Source organism: Protopterus annectens, chromosome 13.part0 (genome assembly GCF_019279795.1).
Source record: "Protopterus annectens isolate FY-2018-M chromosome 13.part0, PAN1.0, whole genome shotgun sequence".
In the NCBI taxonomy this organism is placed as follows: Eukaryota; Metazoa; Chordata; order Ceratodontiformes; family Protopteridae; genus Protopterus; species Protopterus annectens.
In genome coordinates, this window is record NC_056747.1 from 832,012,249 (window position 1) to 832,028,866 (window position 16,618).

Genomic DNA, 16,618 nt, shown 5'->3' on the forward strand with positions numbered 1-16,618 from the left:
TCTACACAACATTTTTTCTCTTACTTCTCATAAGTAATAGGGCCCACTCTGGGTACCTGATGAATGCTCCACAACAGAGTCAAAATTTCTAATGCAAAATGACAACTAGTAAGGGCTCAGTTACTGTATATGAAACAATTTAACTCAGAAGTTGGAAGTTTTGTCTAGTTCAATAGCAGCTGAAGACTCATGTACACATACTCATCTACTTAACTTTTCTTTTGATAAAAAGGATGGGTGGACCATTTGCCATGACCTGAGCATACAGTTATAACAATCTAATATAGTCAACTTAAATTCTTCTCACAGGACACAGTCAGAGCTAAAACTTTACCCTACAAAGTGGAAGACAGATAAATAAGACTGTAAATGTTAAGGTCAAGGCCAACTAAACAGGTTGTTTTTCTTTCGGCTTTTCCCAGTTAGGGGTTGCTACAGCAGAACTCCGGTCCGCTAATGATTAGCAGTCGATTTTTATGGTGCCGAGGTGCCGGCCCGACACCCAACCTTCAGCGAAGTCACACCCATTTACACGTCTTTTGAACGTCACTTGACCGCGGGGAGGACATGCATACTCCACACACAAGGCGCTCTAGCCAAGAATCGAACTGGAGAACCTCTTGCTGTGAGGCGACAAAGCTACCGCTGCACCACTGCGGCACATGTTAGGCCAACTAAACAGGTAATGAAGTAAAATAAAAAACAGTCTCTGCTAGTGTGACCATAGGCAACAACTTGGATAAATAAAAAAAAAATTGCAAAATTAATTTTAGCAAACTGGAATGCACCACTCAAGGAAGACTGAGATCTAATCGAATGATGTGCTGAAGACTTAAGTCATAAATCTCATCTGTCCAGATTTTCAAAGAATGTCCGTATTTTTGCCTCATATTTTTTGTGGTTTTTTGGCAAATCAGTGAGAATTTAAGTCACTAAATAATGATACAATATTTGAGTTATAGACTTTGTATCCTTTCAGAAAATACATAACACAAATCAATTGAGCAACTTTCTAAGTTTATAAAAATAACATTTAAAACATCTCTATTTTTGTGCATTTGTCCGCCCATTCTTTTAAGCTTTGCCCAAATTTCTTACTTTACAAAGTTGACAGGTATGCTTAAGGTGGAGAAAAGTGTGCATGTCTTCATGCATCGGTCTGTTTCAATGATTTGTCAGAGTCAGGAACCTCAACTAAGGTTTATTTAATAGTATGTACTCTGCTTATTTTGGTTTATAGATATTAAACACGAAAGAAGTCATCCAGCTGCGATTTAATGTTAACAACTGACTGATGCTCTCTGTTGGAATTGTGTTCCATATCACACCAATTTGATTAAAAACAAAATCCTTGAAGTTGGCGTTGGCACTGTACTTGATATATAAGCAAAGGTTGTTGCTCTTGGTTAAAAGGTTATACATTATGAATTAACAATCAAAAGTAGCACAGAATACTTAATCCCTTGGCATTTCAATGCCAAAATTATGTCGCCTTGGCAGACATCTGTAATACAGAGTATAAACTGAGATGGGAAAGTCTATCAGAATACAAGGATCTTAACTTGTTACCATGCTTACCTGGTTATTAAAATACTTATAAAACATCTAAATGTTATGAATGCCACAGGTTGAATTCATGCAGTATGCTGCAGTGTATTCAGTTTAAGATCTTATTAATGATTTGTATACAGGAAGCATCACAGTTTTTACCACAGAATAACTTTTTTGAAAAGTCAGATTAACACTATCCACAAAGTTTAATTTTTTATCTGCTGTGATGACCAGTTCATTATAATGAAATGTCTCAGAAAAAAGATTCCTACAGAGAGATTATGGACATTGTTAGTTACTGCTCCCCAAGTATATAATCAAGCATTTCCTGATGTTAAGCATAATGTCGTTACACAGCAGATTAGAGTTCAGGCAGATGCTTAATATAGGTGATCATGGTAGTGAACTTGGAGTCAATGGCAATTTCTGCACCTATGTCTGCACAAAGAGGCACTACTGACATATGGATATTAAATAAAAGTATGCCCCTTGTGATTTAACAAGAAAATGAAATGCAGTCTCTAATTTTAACAAATACATTTGCCCTTTATTCCTGTCCGATTCACGTCTGGAGTGCCTTCTGTGTGGAGTCTGCATGTCCTCCCCATGGTAGAGTGGCCTCCGAAAGACATGTGTGAATGGGTGTGCCTTCGCTGAAGGTTGGGCGTCGGGCTGGCAACTCGGCACCATAAAAAGTCTACTGCCAATCATTAGCTGACCGGAGTTCCGCTGTGGCGACCCCTAACCAGGAAAAGCCGAAAAGACAAACAAAACATTTGCACTTTATTCAACTCCTGATCCACAGAACAAGACATTTGCAGCATTTACTCAATGTACTAATAAAACTATATGCATACAGTTGCTGGGAACAATTACTTCACCATCCTTATAAAATAGAATAGCAGTAGCCGTAGCAGTTTCCTAACTATCGGGAACAAAACCAGATTGTAAATTCTGCTGAAACAGATGCAGACACATTAAAAGATTATTCTTAATTTCACTTAAAAATACGCATTCAAGATACGTGACCTGCTGCCGAGTTGTTTCTGGACCCACACAAACATTACAGTTAGATACTCTTCACAGTGATTAGCCATTATTTTCTCCTTATCAGAGTAGCAGTATTGCACATCTCTCTCAGATGAATTTGCAAACATCTTCAAAATGTATGATTTCTTACAGATATGTCTCCATCATTTTTGGTTAAATTAAATTAAACATACAACCACAAAACTCCCCGTGTGTTTATAGAAAACCTTTTTTTTTTTTTGTAAGTATAAATGCCTGCATTGTGTGTAAAACCACTCACAAAACTGCATTAGTGAGCATAGCAAAAAACAAGAGGAAAAAACTGCAGTTAGAGCCGGAAAAAGCAGCATGGAGAGTCAGCATGCTGTTTCTCAGTGGTACTCTAAATTGTTGTTCACTGAACAAGTGCTTGAGTAAGATCAATTATCCAAAATGCACAACTGTTGTATCAGGTCACTGCAATCAATGGTTTGTCTTTTTTCCTCAACAGTGCAGTAACCTCAAAGATGGTCAAATACCAGGGGGTCGGGAGATAAAAGGTGTCCTGCTGGAGTGATATTTATGAACATTTAAAAATAAAGCTCTATTTTCAAAACCAACTCGCTTTTGGATTATTATTTTTTTTTAATTTCATGGACAGGGCTCTCCTTTAAGTAATATTGTTTTTGCACACACTGTAAAATTCATTAACGTAATACTGAATGCATCTATAAAGATACCCACAAGGAGGAAGAGGCCACAAAGAGCATTAGGGTAATACATCCAAGTTGACTACCACCTGGCTTAACTGTGACCATGGCAAAAATGAACAAGGGAAGGGAGTCCACATAAATGTTAACTAAAAGCACACAACATGGCCAATTTCACAAACTGCAGCTGTTAAACAGGTTCACAGCTTTAAGGCTAATGAGCTAGCTATGCTTTGCATGACATGTACTAAAATGAAGCTCCGGTGAAGTGATTCGGAACACAGATCTCTTGGAATTTAGAGCATACACCTTGCCCTTAAGCCTTCTGACTTAAAATTGGAGTGGAGAAAAAACTGTCAGAACTGAAAACGTTTGCTTTCAACAGTTCATAAATTTGGAGATAAAACAAATATATATCGTTTCAGTGGAAATGCAGCTTAACTGCAACCACCAGATATTTACTTGGTTTATGTCTCACTGTAAGTGGATTAGCTGAAAAGTCTTTAGATGTTTAAATGAAAAACATTCCTGCATGATGCATGAAAATATCAAAGTATTTAACTCTCACTTTTATCAATTATAAAAGAAATAAAACTGCATCATTTACAGAAAAAATGTCTGACCTACCTCAGAAAGAATTAGCCACTTCTTAAATATTTGGACTTAAAAAGAACATAAGATCATACCCAGAGAGGCTATGAATGGAAGTTACTGAAAGAGTTACCCACAGTGAACTCAGTAAGCTGAATAGTTCAACAACAGGTAGAATAATATGTGGGTATAAGAAATGCTGAAATAAAGAAAGAACAAGCTATTAAGATAAACAACCTGACCTAATCAAAAACTGTCTGTGCAGAGAAAGTAAAAGTGTTACCGCAAAGTTTAATTAACTGATAAAAATGAGGCATGCAGACACATCATCAGTGAATAATAAAGCCAAAATGAGAAAATAAGGATGTGGTGTAAAAGCAAAAGTGACAGCGCCATATAAGAGCAAGAATGTATAATGAATGCCAGACTGATCACGGACTTTAAGCCCTGCAACAGGTGCTGCTATAAGCACTTCAGAAAGGAAAAACTAGTTACAGACACTTCAGCACTGAATAATTACTACGTGAACAAGTCAGCGGCACTGCAAGTAGATGCCAGTTAAAATGGAATATCAGTGGTGACCCGAGAAGTCATAAGACCAGTTCCCTATCAGTAGGAAGCATTTACAGATGCAAAGTAAAGATGCACAGACAAAAAAACTAAGTACAGCTATGTACACTTACCATAAATGTAGATGTTCGAGTGTTCACCCTGCTGCAGTCATCACACTTGGGTTATCCTGCCGTCAGGCGGTCCCCGCAGTCGGCCCGAATTCCAAAGTCTTGGTCCGGCATCGGTTGCGGTCGCTTCTTCCCTGACGTCAGTGCGCCAGGGGTATACAAGAGGCATCCAACGCCATTTTCTTCAATTTTTCTTGCCCCAGATGGCCATTTTCAAAACAAAACCCTTGGGTACAAGCAAATACACCACAGAGGTAGTATAGGATAAAGTGGTAGAGATAAGTTCAGCTAGTTCCGAGGGGATGGAGGGAGGGAGGCTAACCTGGACTGCAGCAGGGTGAACACTGGAACATCTACATTTATGGTAGGTACAAAACTGTACTATGTTCATCGTGTTACCCTGCTGCAGTCATCACACTTGGGTCGAATCCCAAAGCTCAGGAGGGGAGGTGGAGTCAAACAGGGTTAGAAGAAGCTAGTAGGCCCTGCAAAACTGCAGTGGCAAAACCGGCTCTAGTCTTAGAGTAAAGAATAAGTGATAGTGTTTGGTGAAGGTGTGCATTGAACTCCAAGTAGCAGCTTCCAGAATATCCTTGGTTGGCACTCCCCTGAGAAAGGCTGCTGATGTGGCTGTAGCCCTGGTAGAGTGTGACCTAATGTTAGCAGGTACTGGTTTCCCATGATGTGTGTAGCAGAAACGTATGCAATGTCCTATCCATTTAGAAATGGTCTGTTTTGAGATAGCTTTTCCTTGTGATCCTGTAGCATTGGCTACAAAGAGCTGGTCAGTTTTTCTGAAAGCCTTAGTTTTATCCAAGTAGTAACGTAATTGCCTGTGAATGTCCAAAGAGTGCAGGAGTCTTTCTCTTTTGTTCTGGGGATTTGGGAAGAAGGTGGGCAAGTGAATGGTTTGGTTTAGGGCCACACTGGATACCACCTTTGGTATAAAGGAAGGATTAGTTCGTAGAGAAACTCTGTCTTGATGAAAAATGAGGAAAGGTTCCACTGCCATTAGTGCCTGTAGCTCTGAGACTCTTCTAGCTGAAGTTATTGCTAGTAGTAGGGCAGTTTTCCATGAAAGAAATTTTATATCAGTTGAAAAAGCTGGTTCAAAGGGCAGCAGTGTAAGCTTTTCCAGGATAAAGTTGAGGTCCCAAGTAGGTGTTGGAGCTCTCCTTGGTGGTCTTAAGTTCTTAGCCCCTCTGAGGCACTATCTTAGGAGTGGATGTGAAAATAAAGGAGGATCCGTGCTGTAATGATCTGAAATTGCTGAGGCGTGGATCTTAATAGATGAAAAGGAAACCCCTTTGTGTACCATCTCAGTTAAATACTGTAGAATCTGAGGAATGTTCGGCTCCAGGGGATTTAGGCCTTTAGCCTGGTTCCAAGCACAAAATCTTTTCCATTTGTCTGAACAGGTTTTCCTGGTGCTGGGCCTCCTGGCCTCCAGAATGACATCCATAACAGCTTTGGATAAAGGTGTTGGCTGTTTGTTTAGGTAATATGCCATGCAGCCAGGTTTAGAGTCTTGAGCTGGCTGTGTAGAATCAGATTGTCTCGCTGGGTGAGGAATTTGTGGCAAAATCCATGGTGGGTCCTGGGCCGTGTTCCTTAAAAGTGGAAACCAATGTTGGCGTGGCCAGTCTGGTGCAACGAGAATCGTTTGTGGCCTCTCTAATCTGACTTTCAGTAGTACCTTTGCTAGAAGAGGCAGTGGAGGGAAGGCATATACTGTTAATGTTTTCCAACTGAATGAGAGGGCGTCCACTTTCCAAGCTACTGGATGGAAGGTCCTTGTGCAAAATTTTTGAAGATGGTGGTTGTGGGGGCTTGCAAACAGATCTATGTCTGGGCGTCCCCATTTTTGAGCTATCATTGCAAATACTTGTGGATCTAGTTTCCATTCGTGTGAATCCATGATGTTTCTGCTTAGGTCGTCTGCCAATGTGTTTTTCTTTCCTGGCAGGAATTGTGCTTGTAATTGAACCAGGTAAGACAGTGCAGTGTTCCACAATGTCATTGCTTGCCTGCACAGAGGGTAGGAACGTGTGCCCCCATGCTTGTTTATGTAGCACATAACTGTGGTGTTGTCTGTCCTTATTAGTAGATGTCCCGGGTGTAGAAGGTCCTTGAAAGCTGTTAGGGCATTCTGCACTGCTAGCATTTCTTTTCGATTGATATGCAGGTCTCCCTGATCTATAGTCCATTTGCCCTGAATGCACTGTCCTGCCATGTGTGCTCCCCAGGCATAGTCCGATGCATCTGTTGTCATAGTTTGCCTGGCTGTGGGTAAGGTGAAAGGCTGACTCTTGTTGAGGTGACATGCCTGTGCCCACCATAGAAACTCCTATTGAAGGCAGGGAATGAATGGAATCATTGTTTCCAAGCTGTGACTGTGCTGAGTCCATACACTTTTCAGGTACCATTGTAATTTCCTCATATGCAGTTTTGCAAATGGTATTAGTAGTATGCAAGATGCCATGAATCCCAAGGCCTGCAGAATTTTTCTTGCAGGGAGTTGGGTCTTTGTTGCCATTATTTTGAAATATTGAAACAGCTGTCGTTGTTTGTCTGGCATGAGAAGCCATCTGGGCCGTTTTATTCAAGCTGGCACCCAGGAATATTATGTTTTGTGAGGGCACTAGTTTTGATTTCTTTTTGTTTACTGTGTACCCTAGGCAACTTGGAAGGTGTTTGACAAATGCCAGATGCTGTAAAAGAAAGTCCTTGCTTTCTACTTGAATAAGACAGTCGTCCAGGTATGGGTATATTTTAATTCCTCTTTGTCTGCAATTACTAGTGCCAGGCATTTTGTGAAGACCCTGGGTGCAGTAGATAAGCCAAAGGGCAGTGCAGAGAATTGATAGTGCATTGAACCTGCAATGAAGCGGAGGTATCTTCTGCAATTTTGTCTGATAGGGACATGCAGGTATGCCTCCTTGAGGTCCAAAGCGACTAGCCAAGCATTGTTGCCCAGCATAGGAAGAAGCTGATGTAGTGTTAGCATCTTGAATTTTGGTACTTGCAGATGGGTGTTCAGAATTGAAAGATCCAGAATGGGTCGCCATGCTTTGTCCTTTCTTGGAACTAGGAAGAGTCTTGAGTAAAATCCTTGTCCTTGCTCCTGTGTAGGTACCTGTTGAATGGCTCTCATGTTCATGAGAGCTGTAATTTGTTTTTGTGCTTCTGCCCATTGATTTGGTGGCAGGTTTGGCATTCCTTTGATCCTTGGTAAGGTATGAAAGTGGAATCTGTATCCTTGAGAGACAGTGTTTAGAACCCATTTGTCTTTTGTGATGATGCACCAGTTGTCTGCAAAAAAAATGCTAGTTTTCCTCCCAAGGGTGTTGCCAGGAGAGATTTGCTTGGTAATTTGAGGATAGAGTCATTGTGTCTGCCTTCTGCTAGCATGGGGCCTGTCTTCTCCTCCTTTCTGGGTAGCAGAACCCCATTGGCGAGGTTTGTAAGGGCCCTGTGACTGACCTCTGCCCCTTGGGCGTCTGTATTTGCCTCTCTGTGATCTGTCTGAAGCTGGAAAGGACCAATTTTTTGTTGGCCAATTTCTGCTGAAGCGAGGGGGTTGTACCTGCAAGAAATCTTTGACCGTTTGCATAGATTTAGCCTTATCCTCCATTTTCTTTAAAACCTCTTCTGCTTTGACACCAAATAATACATCCTGTTGTAAAGGTGCATCTAATAATTTTGCTTTAACATGGTCAAGGAGGGTTTGCTCCTTTAACCAAGCATGTCTACGAATGACAGAGACAGTAACAGCTGCTCTACAGGAAGCTTCCAGTGAATCAAATCAGCATTGTAAAGTATGCTTGCCCACCTGTTCAGCTGCATGCAACAGATCCTGCATTTCCTTGAATTCAGGCTGTTCTGAATGTGTGCTCATTTTTTGTTTTAACTGAGACATCAGGAATTGTTGATATTTCAACATGTGAAACTGGCAATTTAATGCTCTCATAGCCAGAGTTGCAGAGGTGTATATTTTCTTTCCCCATCTATCTAGGGCTCTGGAATCTCTTTCAGAGGGCACAGGATTTTTAGCCATAGAAGCTTTTGCTCCCTTAGGACCCTGGGATATGGTTTCTGGGTCAGCTACAGGGCTTTTATAAAGGAATTTGTGAGAGTCAGGTACTCTGTAGTATCTGTCTGGTTTGGCTGGAGCAGGAGGTAGAGAGTCTGGATTTAAACTAAACTCCAAGTAGACATAATCCACAATATCTAAAACAGGAGGGATAGCAAGAGGTCTGTGCTGGGATAATAAAAGGAACTCTTGGAGCCTTTTCTTAAAATCTGAGTAATCCTGGCCTTCCCAGTGGAAAGGTTCCCTCATGGTATGCAATGTTTCCCCAAAGGAGTAGTCTTCAGGGGGAGATGCTGAGGGAATAGAGTCTTCAGCATCAGAATCCTCATAAGGTGGAAAAGCGTAATCCTGCTCCTCAGAAGAACCTGAGGAGAAAGAAACCTGGTCAGAGGATGCGTAATCCTCCTCTTGTCTTGGTCTTTTATCAGGAGGGGGATGGGAACCCCTGATAAAAGGTAATTAAATCTTCAGCCATCTTAAGCATCTGTTTCTTAGGCATGGGGCCTTGACCTGTAGACTGAAGAACAGTTTTCTTAGGTTTTAAAGTAGTTTTAAGCTTAGCATAAGATTTAATGGTGAGTGTAGTCTGTCTGAAGACACCTTCTGCAACCGAAGATGTATCCTCTGAACCGGTGTCCAATTCTGCTCCGGTGTCAGTAGATGGCTGCGTCGGCCTAGTAAACTCCGCTTGGGAGTAGGCAGCTGTCTGGGGTTCCAGCTCTGCGGTCGTCAGGGGCTGCGTAGGCACCTCACTGTAAACCGGAGAACTGGCGACAGGCCCAGCTGAGGCCTCGGGGTCTGGCTTATTCCTAGGCTGCCTGTCCTTATCCTTGCATTTTTTATGAATTGCGGTCGTCGGTTGCTCCTACGGCATGATATAATTAAATTTCCTACCAAAGTAATGCCGTGCGAAGTCAAAACGGCGTTTGATAGTGCGTTTATTAAACCTAGCGCAAAACCGACAACCTGTGACGTCGTGGTCTGGGTCTAGGCAAGGAATACAATAGGAATGGAAGTCCTTATGAGGTATTTGCTTCCCACAAGAAATACTATTGTTAACTTTTTTAACCCCGAAGGGGTAGGGTTTCTGGCTGTAGTAGCCTTAATACCTTTAGGTCCCTGGGAAATGGTCTCTGGATCTGCAGTGGTATTCTTAAAGAGAAATTTGTGAGAGTCAGGTACTCTGTAGTACCTGTCAGGCTTTCTAGGAGCCAGTGGTAAAGTATCAGTAGTATGACTGGATTCCATGAAGACATCTACAATATCCAGGACAGTGGGTATAGCTAGAGGCCTGTGATGAGGCAAGTCTAAAAATTCTCAGAGTCTCTTTTTGGTTTGTAGGTAGTCCTGGCATTCCCAGCAGAAATGCTCTCAAGGTATGCAAGGTTTCACCAAAAGAAAAGGCCTCTGGACAGGAGGCAGAGGGAATGGAATCCTGTGCATCTGAATTCTCAGAAGTGGACAAGGGTAAGTCCTGGTAATCAGAGGGATCAGAGTCATCGGACTCATGGTCTGTAGAATCAGAAGGAAAATCAATTCTTTGTCTTTTAGAAGGGGAAGGCTGGCTTACCCTAATTAAAGTTAGAAGGTCTTCAGCCATTCCAAGCATTAGTTTCGGTGGCATGGGAGCTTGAGCATGCACTTTGGTAGTTTTTTAGGCGTAGTGCGAACACTGGGCCTGAGAAACCCGGCAGTTTTAGTCAGAAACGAAGTAGTTGGTTTAATACAAACATCGGAAGGTCAGAATACACCCTCAGAAGTCGGTGCCTGCACAGCGGCTCCGGACCGATCCAAGATAGAGACAGCTGCAGGTTCCATAGTCGGAGAAGCATCTTGCAGCATACTGGACTCCGAATGGGTCTCAGCAGAGGCCTAGAATCTGCATAAGCAGGTATCAGGGGCAGCAAAGGCGCCTCACTGAGTACCGGCGGACTGGCGACTAGCTTAACGGAAGCGTCGTCAGCAGTTCTGGACCTACGAGGTCTGTGTCTGTCTTTATCCTTACTTTTTTTTTTTCAGAAGATCGGTAGTCAGATGGCTTATTGAAGCCATTTCGGAATACGGAGAACAAGAGCGAAAAAATTTAGCGACAAAGATAGCCTGACGAATAGTTCGGGTGTTAAACAAGGCCCAAAACAGACAGCGAGGAACAACATAATCTGGGCCTAAACAGGTGATGCAGTAAGAATAAAAATCTCCAAGGTATTTGCTTTCCAGAGGCAAGACAATTGTTAACTTTCTGACATCGGTTAGGGCAAGAAAAAAGGATCCCCAACAGGGTACTTAGCTTTGGAAGACTTCAGGTTTGAAACTCAAAAAACTAAAATTGCAGGAAGTGGCCGAACGGCACTTGGGAACAACTTCTGCTTCGGGCTCCCGTGCGGCAAGAAAAGCTGATGTCATGGCATCGGCTGCATGTTTTACAGCTCTGACGTCATGGTAGAGGCGACAGCATCAGACTCAGAAATCCCAAGACTCTAGTATTCAGGCCGACTGAGGGCTACCTTCAGGCGGATAACCAAAGTGTGATGACGGCAACAATGAAACACGAAGAACATCTGTCAGTACCAGGGCATGGATGCAATAACTATCAGATTGGTACATTAATGGACTTGGGGAGGGGTATAGCAGCTTTTGTCACTGGCTGATTAACTCAAAGGGAGATGTCGGGTTCTTTTAACAGCTATAGTATTCATACTCTGGGAGTCAAGTGTGTTTGTGTAGAGTACAGCTATTTTTTTTTCCTTTAGCTTTATATCTATGACAAGGGAAAATGCCTAGTCTCTTAGAGAAGTTCCCCTGGGACTGTGATCTCAAATTGCATAACAACTGCTTTGCGTTCTTGGAGTTTCTAAAACCAAAACCCAGTTTACTACCCACAATTTAAGCTGATCTGGCATCTGTGATTAGTAGACTCCAATTTTTAGTTATAATGTCACAGACCAACTTACTATCATTGATATATTTAGTGAAGAATCTTACACCATTCTGCCTATTTACCCCTCTCACTTTCCTTCACTCATATAAAGGGATGTGCAGCTGAAAAATAGGGTCTGGCTGTGGTATTCCTGTTAAGACTTGTTAAGTCATCAAGTTTATAGACTGCTCGTTTTACCCCCTCCCCTCAAACTGGGCTCCTAGCTGCTCCATATTTCTAATACAGTCATCTTGCATCGTACTAAGTCTAGACATTCTTGTAAGCTGTCCCCTGATAACATTAGTTTAAACACATCTCGGGAGCATGCTTTCATACATCAGTAAGCTATTCTTTCAACAGGCTTTGCAAATAATCCCCATCTGGTTTATATACACCCTCGCACCTAAAAAATCAATGCTGGAGGAAGAAGCAGTGTGTGTAAATGTCAGAAAACTGGTAGTATTATTAATAAAAATCAAGAATTGTTCTAAATCATTCTCATTGTCAGCCCACAAAATAAATACATCATCTATAAACTGCCGATGCAGCTTAATGTAACCTGAATATGTGGCATTGTTCAAAATGAACTATTCTTCCCAGTAATGGATGACCAAATTGGCATACGAATTAGCACATGGGGTGCTCATGGCGACAGCCCATTGCTGTAAGTAGGCCTCCTGTTCAAACATAAAGACATTCTCCAATATAATTTCTAGGAGTGTACAAATGAGCATAACCATATCACTTTTATAAACACCTTTAATGCTTAACAATTCTCTCACTGCCTACATGATATAATCATTGGGTATACTAGTGAATAAATTCTTAGCATCAAGTGTTACAAATAAGCTATCAGCAATTTCATTATTATTGTTAATCAAGTGATGTTTTAAACCCATAAAGAAGTGATTGGTATCTATGAAAACTGTATTCAAAGTACTTAAAACCATTTTCAATTTCTCTTCTACAAATACAGAGTGGCTCCATGACTCATCCTGCCCCTACCACTGCAGGTCTCAGCGTTGGATGCATTGGGTCTTTGTGCACCTTGGGCAACCCTTTAATTTCAGGTATTATCAGCTGTTCTACTACAAAAAAAATATATATAATTGTTAATCTATAATAGGGCTCATTAACAGATCATACAATAAATCCTGAACTTGCTTCTTTAAACTTGTTAATGTCCACTTTGCTGATCATCTTACAAGTACTATCATCACATAGCAAAGTATGCATGGAATTACAATAATCCGTATAGCTTAAAATCACCAACGCGCCCCCCCTTATCCACTGGCCTTATGACAATATCTTGATTGTCTCTAAGACTGAAGCATTCTGCGTTCTGTCTGGCTTAAATTAAAAAAGGTTTTCTTATGTTCAGTGCCCAAAGATTTTATAATATCTTGTTCACATACTCAAACAAAATTACTTACATTTTGTGGTTGTGGTGGATTAAACAGACTCTGTTTCTTGAACTCAGTCTTCCATTTTTCACCCATACCCCCAAACATCAATTTCAATGTAATATTTCATGCAAACAAATGCAGATCCAAAAGCACTTCACTCACGTCTGAGGAAATCACAGGAATAAATGATAAACTTCTGTTGAGGACTGCCATCTGTTCATCATCCAGTTCGTATCCAGATAAGTTCATGACCATATTCCCTACTAGCGGAGTTTCCTGTTCAATGGCTGACATTCTGTAGACAGTTTCCACTACAGTTGCCTCCTGCTGGTGGAGCACATGGCTGTCCTGGGTCTTGCTTTCATTGGCAAGTGGAAATCCATCACAAACAAAAGATTTCTTAGGTCCTGCTCCTTATTTTTTTTCATACCTTGAACCTTCCTGGTTTAACGGTGCCATACTATTAGTTTGATCAGCTTCAATTGTAACCTAACTCAATGAATTTGTGACTGTTCTATGAGCAGTGTTTTGAAATTTGAATAAAAACACACACACACACACACACACACACACACACACACACATATAATATATAACCAAAGAAAGAAATAATCTGCAGAAATAAGATAAACCCATTAAAAAAAAACAAACTTCTTCACCTATGCAAAAATGAAAAAGCAGAACAGAGCAAAAGATTTTAAGATGAGTATTAAAATACTAAGCAGCACAACAAATACTGTTGGTGCAAAGTAAACAGCCAATGAAATTTAAAAAGAACTGTAATTTAAATCAAAATAATAAAAACAATCAATAAGGTGAGATTAGGCAAAATGTAATAAAATGTACAGGCCAATCAGGTAAATGTTAATGTGAACCTGTAAAGTCCTAAAAGTAAAGATGGTGGTGGCGAGGAGGTCATATCACCCACCACAATGCACACTTAATATTTAGAGTTGCGCTCAGTCCCGGTAAAGCCTCTGCATTTAAGAATAACTGCCACTTTAACTCATAAAATTCTAACAAAGTAACTACATCTCCATAAAACAGACTTGCTCTAAAACTAGAGAAACACATTTTTGGAAACCTGTGCAAACTTGACTGTGTTTACTCAAAGCATTATTTAACTCTTTTAATACGTATGGTTGCAGTGTTCCTTAATACAGTTAAGACAGTTTCCTTGATGGTCTTTCCAACACGAAAACTGTGGCAGGTTACATAAACCCCTGCATAAACTATGTTTTTACTAGGACAGCTGAAAAACTTGTGGACCACCAGTTTAAAGTTACAATGTTTGAAAAAACAGTCTGAGCCAATGTAGATGTTATTGCAAGCCACCCATAAGCCACAGGCAAACATGTCTGGAGGTATATCAGTGTTATTAAGAAGCTGTTCTAACAGAAATGGTGCATCTTAATGCTCAAATAAGGCTCGCAATGATTTTGTTCGCTCGTGTGAGAAAGTTAGTGCATTTCCTAAAACAGAGATCAAATCTCTACTAGTACGTATAATGTTCTAGATTTTGGAACGAACTGGCTTTTGATCTAAACAGACAGGAAGCAGAAAACTGAGAGCATGAACCGCAGAACTGTCCGCATAGGTCGACAAAGGGGTTCAGTCCAATACAGGACTGACTGAAAGACCTGGAGGCTTGGTCCAACTCTGTACTTTGATAGGGTTTTAGTAAACGGTGTGTCTGCTGAAACGAAAACTTCAGTATTGGTCGGAATTCTGTTCTGCTAGTTCTTTCCTAGTGGCTGCTACAACCACCACATAATCCACTGGGGACCCTTGCTCCAGTCAGCCCTACTTTTGGTTGCCACAAAATATTTATCTGGACATAAAGAGATGGGAATCGTGACACCCGGATCCTTTAAGCCTGGCTGGAGATGAAATCGACCATTTCACCCACTGGAATGACTACCCTAGTCGCACACTGAGCTGGTCCACAGAAGCCTCAAGAAACACTAACTCCTCTTGGGAAGGGAGGTCAGAAGAATAACTGCTTTTCTGTTTCAGAAGTTAGAGAATCTTTCTGAAAGAAAGACCCTCAAAAGGGTGATCTGCAGGACCCTTCCCCTTCATCAAAGTCAGTGTCTTCAGTTAGAGACTCTTGTGGGAATTCTGTGAGTCTCTTTTAGCACGTCTGCTTCAGATGCGGCTCTTTGGTGGGAGGTTCCAGAGAGGACTCGGAAATACCAGAAGTGTACTGAATGAGGACAGGCTCGAGGCTTGACATAGCTGACTGTCTCGGTGTGACTGGATGAAGAGGCCCAACTTCCATGGAAGGCAGTTGAATATAGTATGGACCTGGGGGGTTGCTAAGTATGTCTTTTCCAATGATGAGGAAAAAGCCATCTCCACCACCTTGAAAGCTGAAGTCATGCGGAACAGGAGGCTTGCCCCCACCAGATCCACATTAGCATTTAGAGACAAATCCTAATCCAGCCCGACTCCACTCCAGAGGCAAACGTCAGAGCTAACCTGTCCAGCACTGAAGCTCCAAGAGGAAAGGACAGCTCCGATAACATCGGTGTGGATCCAAAATCACGAGATCTGGTGTGGATACAACAGCCCCAAAATCCTTCTGGACCCACAAAGTCAGACAGGTCCACATCAGAGAAAGTGTTGTAGTAGAAAAATCTTCGGATAAGACACAAACATGCTCAGTAATCACGGGTCCAAGAGCTCCAAAATCACAGGACAGATCAGAGAAGGAGCTAAATACTGGGGAGTTCAGAGGTGGAGAAGTTCATAGGTCTGATGGAAGCCAGAGCTGATAACACTAAACTGGACCTGTGCAGTGAGAAACAAACTTCAACATCCTGACTACATCTGCTTTTACAAAGCTCCTGGATGACCAGAGAGAAGACAATGTAGAATGAGGACAGGAAGCTCATCGATGCCCGTCTTCAGAGAGAAGCCTGGTCGGATCTGACTGAGGGGACTGATCCGATGACTTACACCGGTTTTGGATTGATTCAAGTTCTTAGAGACACTCAGAGCAGATGACTACAATACTTTCTCAGGCGGAGGGGAAATCAAGGAGGTCAAGATAATCTCCTTGACCCTTTAGATTTCTCCAAAGAAAACTCTGAAGATATTTTGTTAGAGAATGATGGTGCTCCAAAGTCTGATTAGGCAGAAGATGGGAGTAGACTCTTCAAAATCATTTTTATTTTCCTATTAACTAAGACCGTATGATTAAATCTTGTAGAAATATCACAAACTTCCAGATGCCCTGGGCCTAAACAATATACACAAACAGAGTGACAATCTGAATTTGGGATTTTATGTCTGCAAGAAGAGCATTTGCTGAAACCAGGTTTCTCCCACATCTTTGTACAAACAACTGTCATTTGGGTTGGGAAAAGGGGTTCAAAAAGGAAAACCCCCGGAAAAATAACCCCAAGGTGGGGAAAAAAAACGGGGGAAAATGAGGGGGAAAAAAGGGCCCTTTGAGGGGGTTTTTTTGGGAAAAAAATTAGCCTGATTTGGGCCCCTTCGGTGGTTTGGGAAACCTGGGATGAAAAAAAAAAGGCCCCCCCCCCCCCCCCCCCCCCCCCCCCCCCCCCCCCCCCCCCCCCCCACCCCCACCCCCACCCCCCCACACCCCCCAACAAAAAAAAAAAAAAAAAAAAAAAAAAAAAAAAAAAAAAAACAAA

At 41.6% G+C, this 16,618-nt stretch overlaps 1 protein-coding gene across 1 annotated transcript in view; it reads right to left on the minus strand.

Moving 5' to 3' along the window:
- PPM1D (protein phosphatase, Mg2+/Mn2+ dependent 1D) overlaps positions 1 to 16,618 on the minus strand; it is a 649,112-nt gene that overhangs the window by 454,111 nt on the left and 178,383 nt on the right. The gene's annotated exons all lie outside the window — the stretch shown is intronic.